Source organism: Salvelinus fontinalis, chromosome 14, assembly GCF_029448725.1.
Source record: "Salvelinus fontinalis isolate EN_2023a chromosome 14, ASM2944872v1, whole genome shotgun sequence".
In the NCBI taxonomy this organism is placed as follows: Eukaryota; Metazoa; Chordata; class Actinopteri; order Salmoniformes; family Salmonidae; genus Salvelinus; species Salvelinus fontinalis.
The window spans coordinates 34654251-34671111 of record NC_074678.1 but is presented as its reverse complement, the minus strand read 5'-3'; the positions used below and the strand labels follow the sequence as shown (position 1 = coordinate 34671111).

Below are 16861 nucleotides of genomic sequence, written 5' to 3'. Positions count from 1 at the left end.
GCCTCTCCCGTACGTGAGTTGCAGCGATGAGACAAGACTGTAACTACCACCAATTGGATAGCAAGAAATTGGGGAGAAAAAAGGGGTAAAAAGAGAGGGGAAAAAGAAATGTATAAGCCTTTAAATGACCTTTTACAGACTACTTCTACAAACAAGGTTACACTTGTGGCAGCACCTATTCCTGTGGCACCCCATCTTCTGCACCACTTCTTGTGGCCCCCCTCCACCTTTACCACTTCCTGTGGCCTCCCTTCCACCATTCCTTGAGGCTTATTCCTTGCAAATAAATTCATTAAAAATCCTACAATGTGATTTTCTGAATTTTGCCCCCTCATTTTGTCTGTCATAGTTGAAGTGTACCTATGATGAAAATTACAGGCCTCTCTCATCTTTTTAAGTGGGAGAACTTGCACAATTGGTGGCTGGCTAAATACTTTTTTGCCCCACTGTATATGACTTGAGTAAGACATTTGATTTTTGTATGTAATGTGTCCTTTATTTACTGTTTGTTGTCATTTTCACTTCGGGGGCTTCAGCACTGCTAGCCAGTGGAGCCACAGCTACAGTTCTCTGCAACCGCACGGCAAGCGGTACCGGAGCACCAAGTCTAGGTCCAAGAGGCTTCTAAACAGATTCTACCCCCAAGCCATAAGCCTAGTGAACATCTAATCAAATGGCTACCTAGACTAATTGCTGCTACTCTATCGATGCATAGTCACTTTAATTTCTCTACCTACACGTATATATTAACTCGACTAACCAGTGCCTCCCGTACATTCTCTGTACCGGTATCCCCTGTATATAGCCTCGCTATTGTTATTTTACTGATGCTCTTTATTTACTTACAAAATTATTTTTTTTTTTTTTAACTGGCTTAAGTAAGCATTTCACTGTAAGGTCTACTACACCTGTTGTATTTGGCACATGTGACAAATACAATTGGATTTGATTTAAATAATTAATTTGAGGGGAATTATCCAAAACGTTTATTGCATGACCACCTGGTAAATTCAGAATACCGCAGCCAATGTTAATTCATGTGTCCCAAAATTATTGATATTATGAAAGTTTCCGACAGGATTGTCCATCAGCAAAATAAGGTTGTGCTGTGAAAGTTTTCAAAAACATTACAACCAACCAGAATCAATTGGACACAGTAATACATAATGCAGCTTTATTTAAAGAAATGTATGATTTCTTAGTGGGTAAACTGAGCATTATGCTAAGTAGTTATTAAGACATGGGACTATGTTACCATAAATCTTACAGTAAATATTTACATGTTATGGCAATAACACTGTAGTTGGTACACAGGTCGTGGTGCAGCAAGTTTGAGGGTAGTGGAGAAGCACAAGTGGGACTTTGAGTGAAGTAACTGAGGACAGAAAAGGATATCAGGGTGCCCAGGAACTGGAAGCTGCTGATCATCTCCATGTCAATGTACAGTAGATGGGAGAATAGATGGTGATACTTGACCACTTTGTTTTGCTTATGCTGAGACTTGTCCTATCACCATTGTCAGGTCCCACAGCTCCTTCATGTACTCATGGTAGTGGTAGTGTCGGGTCCATTCTTGGGATACACATTCTTATAATGTAAAAATCGAATTTATTACAGGATTTACAGCCAGAGCCTGCTAACCAGTTTGTGGGTAAGGATGGTGTTGAACACAGCTATAAAAGAAAAAGCACTCTGACGTATGTAAAAATGTATAATTGACATTTGTTAGGACAATAGGCAAACTGGAGTTGTACATAATGTAGCACAATCTATTGTTCAATTTAAAAAATAAAAAAAAAGAATCTATATTGACTGGGCTGTAGTGGAGACGGTAAGAAGCTTCGATATCATGGGGACCTAACTTCTAACGTCCTTTCCTGGTACACAGACACTGCAGTCAAATGCTATCCAGCGGCTCTCCGTGGCTGAAGACGTTTTGCCTGACGTCAAACAGTAAGAGTGTCAGATTGAAGTGTCTGGAAAAAATGTAAACCGACCCATAAGAGCAGATTACTTTCATCTTTACTGGCACAGTTTTAAAATGTCTAACTGTAGTCACTTTCAATTGATTCATTGACTCCAAGAACCATAGATTGTTTGTAGTTCATAACATTTGACGACATGCTTTAAGACCCAAACGGCGTTCCATTCTTCTAGGTAGAGTTCCTCTGTCCAGTGTTCTTTTGCCCATCTTAATATTTTATTGGCCAGTCTGAGATATGGCTTTTTTTCTTTGGAACTCTGGCTAGAAAGCAGAGTCGCCTCTTCACTGTTGACGTTGAGACTGGTGTTTTGCGGGTACTATTTAATGAAGCTGCTAGTTGAGGATTTGCGAAGCATCTGTTTTTCAAACTAGACACCTAATGTACTTGTTCTCTTGCTCAGTTGTGCACCAGGGCCTCCCACTCTTCTTTCTATTCTGGTTAGAGACAGTTTGCGCTGTTCTGTGAAGGGAGTAGCACACAGCGCTGTAGGAGATCTTCAGTTTCTTGGCAATTTCACGCATGTGTTAGCCTTCATTTCTCAGAACAAGAATCGACTGACGAGTTTTGGAAGAAAGTTCTTTTTTTGTGGCCATTTTGAGCCTGTAATCGAACCCACAAATGCTGATGCTCCAGATACTCAACTAGTCTAAAGAAGGCCAGTTTTATTGCTTCTTTAATCAGGACAACAGTTTTCAGCTGTGCTAACATAATTGCAAAAGGGTTTTCTAATGATCAATTAGCCTTTTAAAATGATAAACTTGGATTAGCTAACACAATGTGCCATTGGAACACAGGAGTGATGGTTGCTGATAATGGGCCTTTGTACGCCTATCTAGATATTCCATTAAAAATCAGCTGTTTCCAGCTACAATAGTCATTTACATCATTAACAATGTCTACACTGTATTTCTGATCAATTTGATGTTATTTTAAAGGACAAAAAAATGGAAATATCTAAGTGACCCCAAACATTTGAACGGTAGTGTACATCCTTCAACCAGGTGGCAATGAGAGAAGCTAGCTAACGTAAGTAGCGTGTTAGGTAGCTGACGATAAATATCTATGGGTGTGATGAACCTGCAGTGCTGCTTTTCTTTGTTCTTGCATCTGTTCACTTTATTGGTGTGTTAACTATTACTACTAGCCAATAATAACGTTTGTTATTGAAAGCAAAAATGTGCAAAATAAGTGCCTCTCACATAATCATGAACTAGTTATGTTTAGCTAGGGTCCATACTATCCAGGCTCCTTGTGATGTCCCTGCATGGTTAGTGAAGGGGTATGGTAGGGTAGGCACATCCCAAGGATTCTGGATCGCGCTAACCATTTAACTAGCAGTACACAAACTAGGTAATTAGCTATGGCATTCTTCAACTTCTGCTCTATCTACTTTCTGGTTATCAGCTTGCACTGGAGGCTGTGTACGTACATGCGTTGTCGTAACGCGCTCGGTGTAAGGAGGAGGTGAGGGGTTGCAGTCTCATGCCACAGCCAGAGATGGACACCTGGACACCCAATCCTCGAGCGAAACCGTTCTTTCCAGCCAACAAAGGAGCCTCTACCTAACCTGGAAATACAACCTAACTAACAAGAGAGTCATCTGCTGAGGCCTCCAGGTGAGTATTCACTGTCACCTTTGGTTTGGCTACATTTGAGATAATTTTGAGAACAACTTCTTGTCTTTTACTTCTGGGCAGGCTGGAACGGTTCTATTTGATTCTGGTCACAGTCCTTGTGAATATCAAACTCATATTAGACACAAGACGCTAACAAGGGAGAGCCAGTACAGGAGTATGTTGAGTCTTGAACATTCTTCCACCATTTGTTTCACACATTTCCATTATTCCGTATATAAAAAGTTGTTCCTCACTAGCATTAGCCTTAAGAAGTTGATGACATATGAAAATCATACTGCTGAACAATATTATGCACAGTCTTAGTCAACTTATAAAACAAGTTTCCATAATTCAAAATGGCTGACCTCCCCTCTGCTCCCTTTCAGACGAGACCCCGTGCACGCTGGAAAGCGGTAGGAAGCTCCTGGACATCAAGGTGTACTTCAGCTGCTCCAAGGTCTGTGTGGCAGTGGACGGCACCACTAAGTATGGACTTCTGTATTTGGCTACCCTTTAGTTGTTTGTGTGTGTACAGGAGCCCATGGATGTGTTGGAGCTGTTTGGACTGAAGGGGGTTCAACACACTCCCATCAGCATCAAGAATACCAGAGTATCACAGGTGAGGTGTCTGTCAGCCAACACACTCCCATCAGCATCAGGAATACCAGATTATCACAGGTGAGGTGTCTGTCAGCCAACACCTCCCCATCAGCATCAAGAATATCAGAGTATCACAGGTGAGGTGTCTGTCAGCCAACACCTCCCCATCAGCATCAAGAATACCAGAGTATCACAGGTGAGGTGTCTGTCAGCCAACACCTCCCTATCAGCATCAAGAATACCAGAGTATCACAGGTGAGGTGTCTGTCAGCCAACACCTCCCCATCAGCATCAAGAATACCAGAGTATCACAGGTGAGGTGTCTGTCAGCCAACACCTCCCCATCAGCATCAAGAATACCAGAGTATCACAGGTGAGGTGTCTGTCAGCCAACACCTCCCCATTAGCATCAGGAATACCAGAGTATCACAGGTGAGGTGTCTGTCAGCCAACACACTCCCCATCAGCATCAAGAATACCAGAGTATCACAGGTGAGGTGTCTGTCAGCCAACACCTCCCCATCAGCATCAAGAATACCAGAGTATCACAGGCGAGGTGTCTGTCAGCCAACACACTCCCATCAGCATCAAGAATACCAGAGTATCACAGGTGAGGTGTCTGTCAGCCAACACGCTCCCATCAGCATCAAGAATACCAGAGTATCACAGGTGAGGTGTCTGTCAGCCAACACCTCCCCATCAGCATCAAGAATACCAGAGTATCACAGGTGAGGTGTCTGTCAGCCAACACCTCCCCATCAGCATCAAGAATACCAGAGTATCACAGGTGAGGTGTCTGTCAGCCAACACACTCCCATCAGCATCAAGAATACCAGAGTATCACAGGTGAGGTGTCTGTCAGCCAACACCTCCCCATCAGCATCAAGAATACCAGAGTATCACAGGTGAGGTGTCTGTCAGCCAACACACTCCCCATCAGCATCAAGAATACCAGATTATCACAGGTGAGGTGTCTGTCAGCCAACACCTCCCCATCAGCATCAAGAATACCAGATTATCACAGGTGAGGTGTCTGTCAGCCAACACCTCCCCATCAGCATCAAGAATACCAGAGTATCACAGGTGAGATGTCTGTCAGCCAACACCTCCCCATCAGCATCAAGAATACCAGAGTATCACAGGTGAGGTGTCTGTCAGCCAACACCTCCCCATCAGCATCAAGAATACCAGAGTATCACAGGTGAGGTGTCTGTCAGCCAACACACTCCCATCAGCATCAAGAATACCAGAGTATCACAGGTGAGGTGTCTGTCAGCCAACACCTCCCCATCAGCATCAAGAATACCAGAGTATCACAGGTGAGGTGTCTGTCAGCCAACACCTCCCCATCAGCATCAAGAATACCAGAGTATCACAGGTGAGGTGTCTGTCAGCCAACACACTCCCATCAGCATCAAGAATACCAGAGTATCACAGGTGAGGTGTCTGTCAGCCAACACCTCCCCATCAGCATCAAGAATACCAGAATATCACAGGTGAGGTGTCTGTCAGCCAAAACCTCCCCATCAGCATCAAGAATACCAGATTATCACAGGTGAGGTGTCTGTCAGCCAACACCTCCCCATCAGCATCAAGAATACCAGATTATCACAGGTGAGGTGTCTGTCAGCCAACACCTCCCCATCAGCATCAAGAATACCAGAGTATCACAGGTGAGATGTCTGTCAGCCAACACCTCCCCATCAGCATCAAGAATACCAGAGTATCACAGGTGAGGTGTCTGTCAGCCAACACCTCCCCATCAGCATCAAGAATACCAGAGTATCACAGGTGAGGTGTCTGTCAGCCAACACACTCCCATCAGCATCAAGAATACCAGAGTATCACAGGTGAGGTGTCTGTCAGCCAACACCTCCCCATCAGCATCAAGAATACCAGAATATCACAGGTGAGGTGTCTGTCAGCCAAAACCTCCCCATCAGCATCAAGAATACCAGAGTATCACAGGTGAGGTGTCTGTCAGCCAACACCTCCCCATCAGCATCAAGAATACCAGAGTATCACAGGTGAGGTGTCTGTCAGCCAACACCTCCCCATCAGCATCAAGAATACCAGAGTATCACAGGTGAGGTGTCTGTCAGCCAACACACTCCCCATCAGCATCAAGAATACCAGAGTATCACAGGTGAGGTGTCTGTCAGCCAACACCTCCCCATCAGCATCAAGAATACCAGAGTATCACAGGTGAGGTGTCTGTCAGCCAACACACTCCCATCAGCATCAAGAATACCAGAGTATCACAGGTGAGGTGTCTGTCAGCCAACACCTCCCCATCAGCATCAAGAATACCAGAGTATCACAGGTGAGGTGTCTGTCAGCCAACACCTCCCCATCAGCATCAAGAATACCAGAGTATCACAGGTGAGGTGTCTGTCAGCCAACACCTCCCCATCAGCATCAAGAATACCAGAGTATCACAGGTGAGGTGTCTGTCAGCCAACACACTCCCCATCAGCATCAAGAATACCAGAGTATCACAGGTGAGGTGTCTGTCAGCCAACACACTCCCATCAGCATCAAGAATACCAGATTATCACAGGTGAGGTGTCTGTCAGCCAACACCTCCCCATCAGCATCAAGAATACCAGAGTATCACAGGTGAGGTGTCTGTCAGCCAACACCTCCCCATCAGCATCAAGAATACCAGAGTATCACAGGTGAGGTGTCTGTCAGCCAACACCTCCCCATCAGCATCAAGAATACCAGATTATCACAGGTGAGGTGTCTGTCAGCCAACACACTCCCATCAGCATCAAGAATACCAGAGTATCACAGGTGAAGTGTCTGTCAGCCAACACCTCCCCATCAGCATCAAGAATACCAGAGTATCACAGGTGAGGTGTCTGTCAGCCAACACACTCCCATCAGCATCAAGAATACCAGATTATCACAGGTGAGGTGTCTGTCAGCCAACACACTCCCCATCAGCATCAAGAATACCAGAGTATCACAGGTGAGGTGTCTGTCAGCCAACACACTCCTCACCCTCCGAGCGGCCGCCATCAGAGACACGGACCAGCTGAAACAGTCAACTAGAAATCACTTATTTTATCTATGAGATGGACCGTTTCAGCAAAGCAGCAATATCATAAAGACTGGTTCATATAACATGAACTCCTGTCCTACACCAACCAATGACACAATCAATGGCAATGTTGTGTTGTAATGCACACAGTGTTTTGGCATCGCTAAACCCACTCACTACCACCTCTCTCTCCTCTCTCAGCACTACGAAGCCAATCTGACTGCAACCTTCAACCTACACCCAGTGACTATTTTCATCTTCCCGTCCACCTCCACCTGGTTATGTGGTTGTTATGTGGTTGATTTGCAGGATGCCATCTTTGCCCTAGTCCTGGAGAAGACCTGGATATCTCCATAGATTTCTTCAGGTCTGTCTATAGTTTTAGCTTGATGGAAGCTTTAACTATACAACATATAGAGGGGTAACACTATATCTAGAATACGCCCTCAAAATGACTGTTTCTTCAATCTCAGAGCAAAGATCATTGGAAGCTCGTCAATGAGTTGAATGTAGCCGGGCATGTGCTTTAGGATGAATGTTACCATTAATGACCAGAAGGGGGCAGCAGATCCACATGCTTCCTGCTGTTGTAACTCACTGGGACACTCATTCTCCATTGTGTGCCCCAAGCCTTCAATATATTTACTGTTGAACAGGTGTGCACTCTGTCCTCTATAAACTAATGACAGCAAATGCTTTAGAAACATTTGGAGGATTGGGCCGATTGAATTCAATGCTTGTTTACCCTCGCAAACATGCCCTTTTGAAATTACATTTAATAAATCAAATCAAATGTTATTGGTCACATACACATGGTTAGCAGATGTTATTGCAAGTGTAGTGAAATGCTTGTAGCAAAATTTCCTAAGGACTAGAAGTGAGGCAGACCTCTCTGTCGGCGCCATCTTGATCATTTAGCCAATCAACTAGGAATCAGACAAATCAAAGCTGTATACACACAGAGAAAGACCAGCAAGAACTTGTAGAGGTAGAAAGCCAAGTTCAACTATCACCATACAGGAATGGAATGTATTATAGTAGAGTAGTCTTGAATTGGCTTTAAAGATTTCCAACATGAAATGAAGCTATCCAAATATTGTTGGTGAACTGATGCTGTTCTCCTGGTGGCATCATGTTTAATATTGTTGATGTTGTCCAGTTTCCTGAGCCAGACCTGATCTACTGAACGAGGATGACAGCCTGAGCTGCATCTCAGTCTGGAATGACCAGGTTAGTCCGTGTCCTGTCTCCACCTCTCACTTTAACACCTCTACACCCTTAAACGCTTTCCCTTCGTTGCTGTGATGTGTGGAAATGATGTTCTTATGTAATGTGTAATATCTGTTGTAATTCTGCTGTGCAGGGTTATCAAAACACAGCAGAGGACCTCTCCCTGCTCTACAGAGTGGAGAGTGTGCTTATGTAGTGTGTGTGTTATAACAGGGTTATGAACACACAGTGGAGGACTTCGCCCTGCTCTACAGAGTGGAGAGTATGTCAGGGCTTGGCTGGATGCTGAAGAAGAGCCTCTACAAGGATGATCTGGAGGCCAAATGGCCCATGTCTGAGAAGGTGTGTGTTTCTATCAGTCTATTTTCATTGTGAAATGAAAACCTGGGTTTTTCTATCTTTGGGACTGGGACATGTGGATGTGTATGCTAGAGCAGAGGAAAGGTAGAGTTTATCATCCTTGACGTGTCCTGCTGCTACCGCTTTGGCATCATCAGGCTCAACATGAACGGCTATTCCACGTAAGGCCCTCTTCACTACTTGCACAGGGTCAATCATATAGCCCATTGTCTTACGTCAGAGTGTGATGAGTCTGCACTGATTGCAACTGGGTCTAGTTAAAACGATGACATCTGTCGTATAGTTTGAGCAGACTGTTTTAAAGTGAACTTGACGATGACTCAGGATGCTGACAGCTATTTCTTCAGTGGGTTTTTTACAAGCTGATTGAGTCACAAGCTGTCTCACCTGACCGAGTGTTTCGTGCTCTCTAGGAAGTGCATTTCAAGAAGCACAGGCTCAACTCGGTGCCTAACGTCCAGATGAAGAATGTAGACCGCTTCAAAAGAAATGCCTATGAGCTGGAGATTGAGAACTTACTGAAGTGAGTGAGAATGTATCTGATGTAGTCTGTAAAATCAATTCAACTTCTGTATTGGTGAAGTTTTTATCGTGTGTGTTATTCTGTCTGTTGTGCTCAGGTGGGATGTCTAAGATGTCTGTTACCTGCTCAGGGAGGCTGAGGTGCTGGGCCACAGTAAGAACCCATGTGAGGACTCTTTCATTCCTGATGCAGAGGGGAAGAACTACGTCATGTACATCAAGATGGAGCAGGAGACTTATACCTCCCCCTGGACTGAGCTCGCCAACGTAGAGAGGAAGGAAGGGAGAGACTGAAGGAAAGAAGGGGAGATGTAGAGACACAAGCACGTAGCCTTTGAATAATAATACTTTACAATAGTCAAACTGTTCAGACTGTAACTTCCCCCCCCTACCTCTAGACTAACTTTCCCCCCCTACCATCAGACTGTAACTTTCCCCCCCACCATCAGACTAACTTTCCCCGCCACCATCAGACTGTAACTTTCCCCGCTACCATCAGACTGTAACTTTTCCCCGCTACCATCAGACTGTAACTTTCCCCCGCTACCATCAGACTGTAACTTTCCCCCGCTACCATCAGACTGTAACTTTCCCCCGCTACCATCAGACTGTAACTTTCCCTCGCTACCATCAGACTGTAACTTTCCCCCGCTACCATCAGACTGTAACTTTCCCCCGCTACCATCAGACTGTAACTTTCCCCCGCTACCATCAGACTGTAACTTTCCCCCGCTACCATCAGACTGTAACTTTCCCCCGCTACCATCAGACTGTAACTTTCCCCCGCTACCATCAGACTGTAACTTTCCCCCGCTACCATCAGACTGTAACTTTCCCCCGCTACCATCAGACTGTAACTTTCCCCCGCTACCATCAGACTGTAACTTTCCCCCGCTACCATCAGACTGTAACTTTCCCCCGCTACCATCAGAATGTCACTTTCCCCCGCTACCATCAGACTGTCACTTTCCCCCGCTACCATCAGACTGTCACTTTCCCCCGCTACCATCAGGCTGTCACTTTTCCCCGCTACCATCAGGCTGTCACTTTCCCCCCGCTACCATCAGGCTGTCACTTTCCCCCCGCTACCATCAGGCTGTCACTTTCCCCCCGCTACCATCAGAATGTCACTTTCCCCCGCTATCATCAGACTGTCACTTTCCCCCGCTACCATCAGGCTGTCACTTTCCCCCCGCTACCATCAGGCTGTCACTTTCCCCCCGCTACCATCAGGCTGTAACTTTCCCCCCGCTACCATCAGACTGTAACTTTCCCCCGCTACCATCAGACTGTAACTTTCCCCCGCTACCATCAGACTGTAACTTTCCCCCGCTACCATCAGACTGTAACTTTCCCCCGCTACCATCAGACTGTAACTTTCCCCCGCTACCATCAGACTGTAACTTTCCCCCGCTACCATCAGACTGTAACTTTCCCCCGCTACCATCAGACTGTAACTTTCCCCCGCTACCATCAGACTGTAACTTTCCCCCGCTACCATCAGACTGTAACTTTCCCCCGCTACCATCAGACTGTAACTTTCCCCCGCTACCATCAGACTGTAACTTTCCCCCGCTACCATCAGACTGTAACTTTCCCCCGCTACCATCAGATTGTAACTTTCCCCCGCTACCATCAGACTGTAACTTTCCCCCCGCTACCATCAGACTGTAACTTTCCCCCCCCTACCATCAGACTGTAACTTTCCCCCGCTACCATCAGACTGTAACTTTCCCCCGCTACCATCAGACTGTAACTTTCCCCCGCTACCATCAGACTGTAACTTTCCCCCGCTACCATCAGACTGTCACTTTCCCCCGCTACCATCAGGCTGTCACTTTCCCCCGCTACCATCAGGCTGTCACTTTCCCCCGCTACCATCAGGCTGTCACTTTCCCCCGCTACCATCAGGCTGTCACTTTCCCCCGCTACCATCAGGCTGTCACTTTCCCCCGCTACCATCAGGCTGTCACTTTCCCCCGCTACCATCAGACTGTCACTTTCCCCCGCTACCATCAGGCTGTCACTTTCCCCCGCTACCATCAGGCTGTCACTTTCCCCCGCTACCATCAGGCTGTCACTTTCCCCCGCTACCATCAGGCTGTCACTTTCCCCCGCTACCATCAGGCTGTCACTTTTCCCCGCTACCATCAGGCTGTCACTTTTCCCCCTACCATCAGGCTGTCACTTTTCCCCCTACCATCAGGCTGTCACTTTTCCCCGCTACCATCAGGCTGTCACTTTTCCCCGCTACCATCAGGCTGTCACTTTCCCCCGCTACCATCAGGCTGTCACTTTCCCCCGCTACCATCAGGCTGTCACTTTCCCCCGCTACCATCAGGCTGTCACTTTTCCCCGCTACCATCAGGCTGTCACTTTCCCCCGCTACCATCAGGCTGTCACTTTCCCCCGCTACCATCAGGCTGTCACTTTCCCCCGCTACCATCAGGCTGTCACTTTCCCCCGCTACCATCAGGCTGTAACTTTCCCCCACTACCATCAGGCTGTCACTTTCCCCCCCTACCATCAGGCTGTCACTTTCCCCCCCTACCATCAGGCTGTCACTTTCCCCCCCTACCATCAGGCTGTCACTTTCCCCCGCTACCATCAGGCTGTCACTTTCCCCCGCTACCATCAGGCTGTCACTTTCCCCCGCTACCATCAGACTGTCACTTTCCCCCGCTACCATCAGACTGTCACTTTCCCCCCGCTACCACCAGACTGTAACTTTACCCCCGCTACCACCAGACTGTAACTTTCCCCCCGCTACCATCAGACTGTAACTTTCCCCCGCTACCATCAGACTGTAACTTTCCCCCGCTACCATCAGACTGTAACTTTCCCCCGCTACCATCAGACTGTAACTTTCACCCGCTATCATCAGACTGTAACTTTCCCCCGCTACCATCAGACTGTAACTTTCCCCCGCTACCATCAGACTGTAACTTCCCCCCCCCCCTACCATCAGACTGTCACTTTCCCCGCCTACCATCAGGCTGTCACTTTCCCCCCCCCTACCATCAGGCTGTCACTTTCCCCCGCTACCATCAGGCTGTCACTTTCCCCCGCTACCATCAGGCTGTCACTTTCCCCCGCTACCATCAGGCTGTCACTTTCCCCCGCTACCATCAGGCTGTCACTTTCCCCCGCTACCATCAGGCTGTCACTTTCCCCCGCTACCATCAGGCTGTCACTTTTCCCCCCCTACCATCAGGCTGTAACTTTCCCCCGCTACCATCAGGCTGTCACTTTCCCCCCCTACCATCAGGCTGTCACTTTCCCCCGCTACCATCAGGCTGTCACTTTCCCCCGCTACCATCAGGCTGTCACTTTCCCCCGCTACCATCAGGCTGTCACTTTCCCCCGCTACCATCAGACTGTCACTTTCCCCCGCTACCATCAGACTGTCACTTTACCCCCGCTACCACCAGACTGTAACTTTACCCCCGCTACCACCAGACTGTAACTTTCCCCCCGCTACCATCAGACTGTAACTTTCCCCCGCTACCATCAGACTGTAACTTTCCCCCGCTACCATCAGACTGTAACTTTCCCCCGCTACCATCAGACTGTAACTTTCCCCCGCTATCATCAGACTGTAACTTTCCCCCGCTACCATCAGACTGTAACTTTCCCCCGCTACCATCAGACTGTAACTTCCCCCCCCCCCTACCATCAGACTGTCACTTTCCCCGCCTACCATCAGGCTGTCACTTTCCCCCCCCCTACCATCAGGCTGTCACTTTTACCCCCTACCATCAGGCTGTCACTTTTCCCCCCCTACCATCAGGCTGTCACTTTTCCCCCCCTACCATCAGCCTGCCACTTTTCCCCCCCTACCATCAGGCTGCCACTTTTCCCCCCCTACCATCAGGCTGCCACTTTTCCCCCCCTACCATCAGGCTGCCACTTTTCCCCCCCTACCATCAGGCTGCCACTTTTCCCCCCCTACCATCAGGCTGCCACTTCCCCCGCTACCATCAAGCTGTCACTTTCCCCGCTACAATCAGGCTGTCACTTTCCCCGCTTACCATCAGGCTGTCACTTTCCCTACTTTCCCCTACCATCAGACTGTAACTTTCCCTACTTTCCCCTATCATCAGACTGTAACTTTCCCTACTTTCCCCTACCATCAGACTGTAACTTTCCCTACTTTCCCCTACCATCAAACTGTTCAGACTGTAACTTTCCCCACTCTCCCCTGCCATTTGCGTTGTCTTTCTCTGAAGAGTTTTGTGGACTAATGTGTGTTGTCCTCCTCAGTGCCTGCATGTGTGGGATCTGAATGTCAGAGGGTATCACAAAGATCTTTGGAGGCCGTACCAGGAAGCAGTATAAAAGGGAGCTGCTAACGTTTTTGGGATCTTTGATGCGTCTCCTTGACGACAGTTGGATGACATATCAGCCCGGTCTTTGGGTCAACAAACTGGATGAAAAGGATGAAAGGGCAAGAGAGCGAATGGTGTTCAAATCTCCTCCCAATTTTGAAGTATGACATTGACATGATCAGTCCAATCAAAGCTACTGTATATATAACGTGATTTGACACCAATTTATCTGTGGCCAATGACCTTGAGCCTTCTTGGTTGGGCACTTCTAATGTAACTACATGGCAGCACCCAAGGGGTTTGAATTTTTTTGCTCTACCCTTAGATTTGGCAGTGACATAGGGTCCCCATGAGTGACAGAACACTGAGCCAATCACGGCGCAACTAGAGAATCTATAGACACATTCATAGACACATTCATACTCACATTCATAGAAATCTATAGACACATTCATAGACACATTCATACTCACATTCATAGACAACTATAGAAACATTCAGACACATTTATAGACACATTAATAGATGGTCATAGACATTCATTCTCACATTTATAGATACATTCATGCTCACATTAATAGACAAATTTATAGACACATTCATAGACACATTCGTAGACACCTTTATAGACACATTCATACTCACATCTATGGACACATTCATAGACATCTATGTACACATTCATAGACATCTATAGACACATTCATACTCACATCTATAGACACATTCATACTCACAGCTATTGACACATTCATAGACATCTATGGACACATTCATAGACACATTCATACTTACATCTATAGACACATTCATACTCACATCTATAGACACATTCATACTCACAGCTATTGACACATTCATAGACATCTATGGACACATTCATAGACACATTCATACTCACATCTATAGACACATTCATAGACACATTCATAGACATGTTCATAGACACCTTGATACTCACATCTATAGACACATTCATAGACACGTTCATAGACACATTCATACTCACATCTATAGACACATTCATACTCACATCTATAGACACATTCATAGACACATTCATAGACACATTCATAGACACCTTCATACTCACATCTATAGACACATTCATACTCGCATCTATAGACACATTCATACTCGCATCTATAGACACATTCATACTCGCATCTATAGACACATGCATACTCGCATCTATAGACACATGCATACTCGCATCTATAGACACATTCATACTCGCATCCATGGACACATTCATACTGGCATCTATAGACACATCTATAGACATATCTATAGACCCATTCATAGACCCATTGTTTTAATCAAAGAAACTCACCAGAACAAATACAGAAAACAAAACGAACCGTGAAGTAATTGCAGTGTTAACAGGCACTACACAAAAACAAGATCCCACAAAGCACAATGGGGAAATGGCTGTCTAAATATGATCCCCAATCAGAGACAACGATAAACAGCTGCCTCTGATTGGGAACCATACCAGGCCAACATAAATATACACTGCTCAAAAAAATAAAGGGAACACTTAAACAACACAATGTAACTCCAAGTCAATCACACTTCTGTGAAATCAAACTGTCCACTTAGGAAGCAACACTGATTGACAATAAATTTCACATGCTGTTGTGCAAATGGAATAGACAAAAGGTGGAAATTATAGGCAATTAGCCAGACACCCCCAATAAAGGAGTGATTCTGCAGGTGGTGACCACAGACCACTTCACAGTTCCTATGCTTCCTGGCTGATGTTTTGGTCACTTTTGAATGCTGGCGGTGCTTTCACTCTAGTGGTAGCACGAGATGAAGTCTACAACCCACACAAGTGGCTCAGGTAGTGCAGCTCATCCAGGATGGCACATCAATGCGAGCTGTGGCAAGAAGGTTTGCTGTGTCTGTCAGCGTAGTGTCCAGAGCATGGAGGCGCTACCAGGAGACAGGCCAGTACATCAGGAGACGTGGAGGAGGCCGTAGGAGGGCAACAACCCAGCAGCAGGACCGGTACCTCCGCCTTAGTGCAAGGAGGTGCACTGCCAGAGCCCTGCAAAATGACCTCCAGCAGGCCACAAATGTGCATGTGTCAGCATATGGTCTCACAAGGGCTCTGAGGATCTCATCTCGGTACCTAATGGCAGTCAGGCTACCTTTGGCGAGCACATGGAGGGCTGTGCGGCCCCACAAAGAAATGCCACCCCACACCATGACTGACCCACCGCCAAACCGGTAATGCTGGAGGATGTTGCAGGCAGCAGAACGTTCTCCACGCTGTCTCCAGACTCTGTCACGTCTGTCACATGTGCTCATGTGCTCAGTGTGAACCTGCTGTCATCTGTGAAGAGCACAGGGCGCCAGTGGCGAATTTGCCAATCTTGGTGTTCTCTGGCAAATGCCAAACGTCCTGCACGGTGTTGGGCTGTAAGTACAACCCCCACCTGTGGACGTCGGGCCCTCATACCACCCTCATGGAGTCTGTTTCTGACCGTTTGAGCAGACACATGCACATTTGTGGCCTGCTGGAGGTCATTTTGCAGGGCTCTGGCAGTGCTCCTCCTTGCACAAAGGCGGAGGTAGCGGTCCTGCTGCTGGGTTGTTGCCCTCCTACGGCCTCCTCCACGTCTCCTGATGTACTGGCCTGTCTCCTGGTAGCGCCTCCATGCTCTGGACACTACGCTGACAGACACAGCAAACCTTCTTGCCACAGCTCGCATTGATGTGCCATCCTGGATGAGCTGCACTACCTGAGCCACTTGTGTGGGTTGTAGACTCCGTCTCATGCTACCACTAGAGTGAGAGCCCCGCCAGCATTCAAAAGTGACCAAAACATCAGCCAGGAAGCATAGGAACTGTGAAGTGGTCTGTGGTCACCACCTGCAGAATCACTCCTTTATGGGGGGTGTCTGGCTAATTGCCTATAATTTCCACCTTTTGTCTATTCCATTTGCACAACAGCATGTGAAATTTATTGTCAATCAGTGTTGCTTCCTAAGTGGACAGTTTGATTTCACAGAAGTGTGATTGACTTGGAGTTACATTGTGTTGTTTAAGTGTTCCCTTTATTTTTTTGAGCAGTGTATATAATCACCTAGATAACCCACCCTAGTCACACCCCGACCTAACCAACATAGAGAATAAAAAGCTCTCTATGGTCAGGGCGTGACATTC

At 46.9% G+C, this 16861-nt stretch overlaps 1 pseudogene; it reads left to right on the top strand.

Moving 5' to 3' along the window:
* The first annotated feature begins 3345 nt into the window (after positions 1-3345).
* Positions 3346-13697, top strand: LOC129869315 (protein O-linked-mannose beta-1,2-N-acetylglucosaminyltransferase 1-like; annotated as a pseudogene).
* Positions 13698-16861: the final 3164 nt, after the last annotated feature.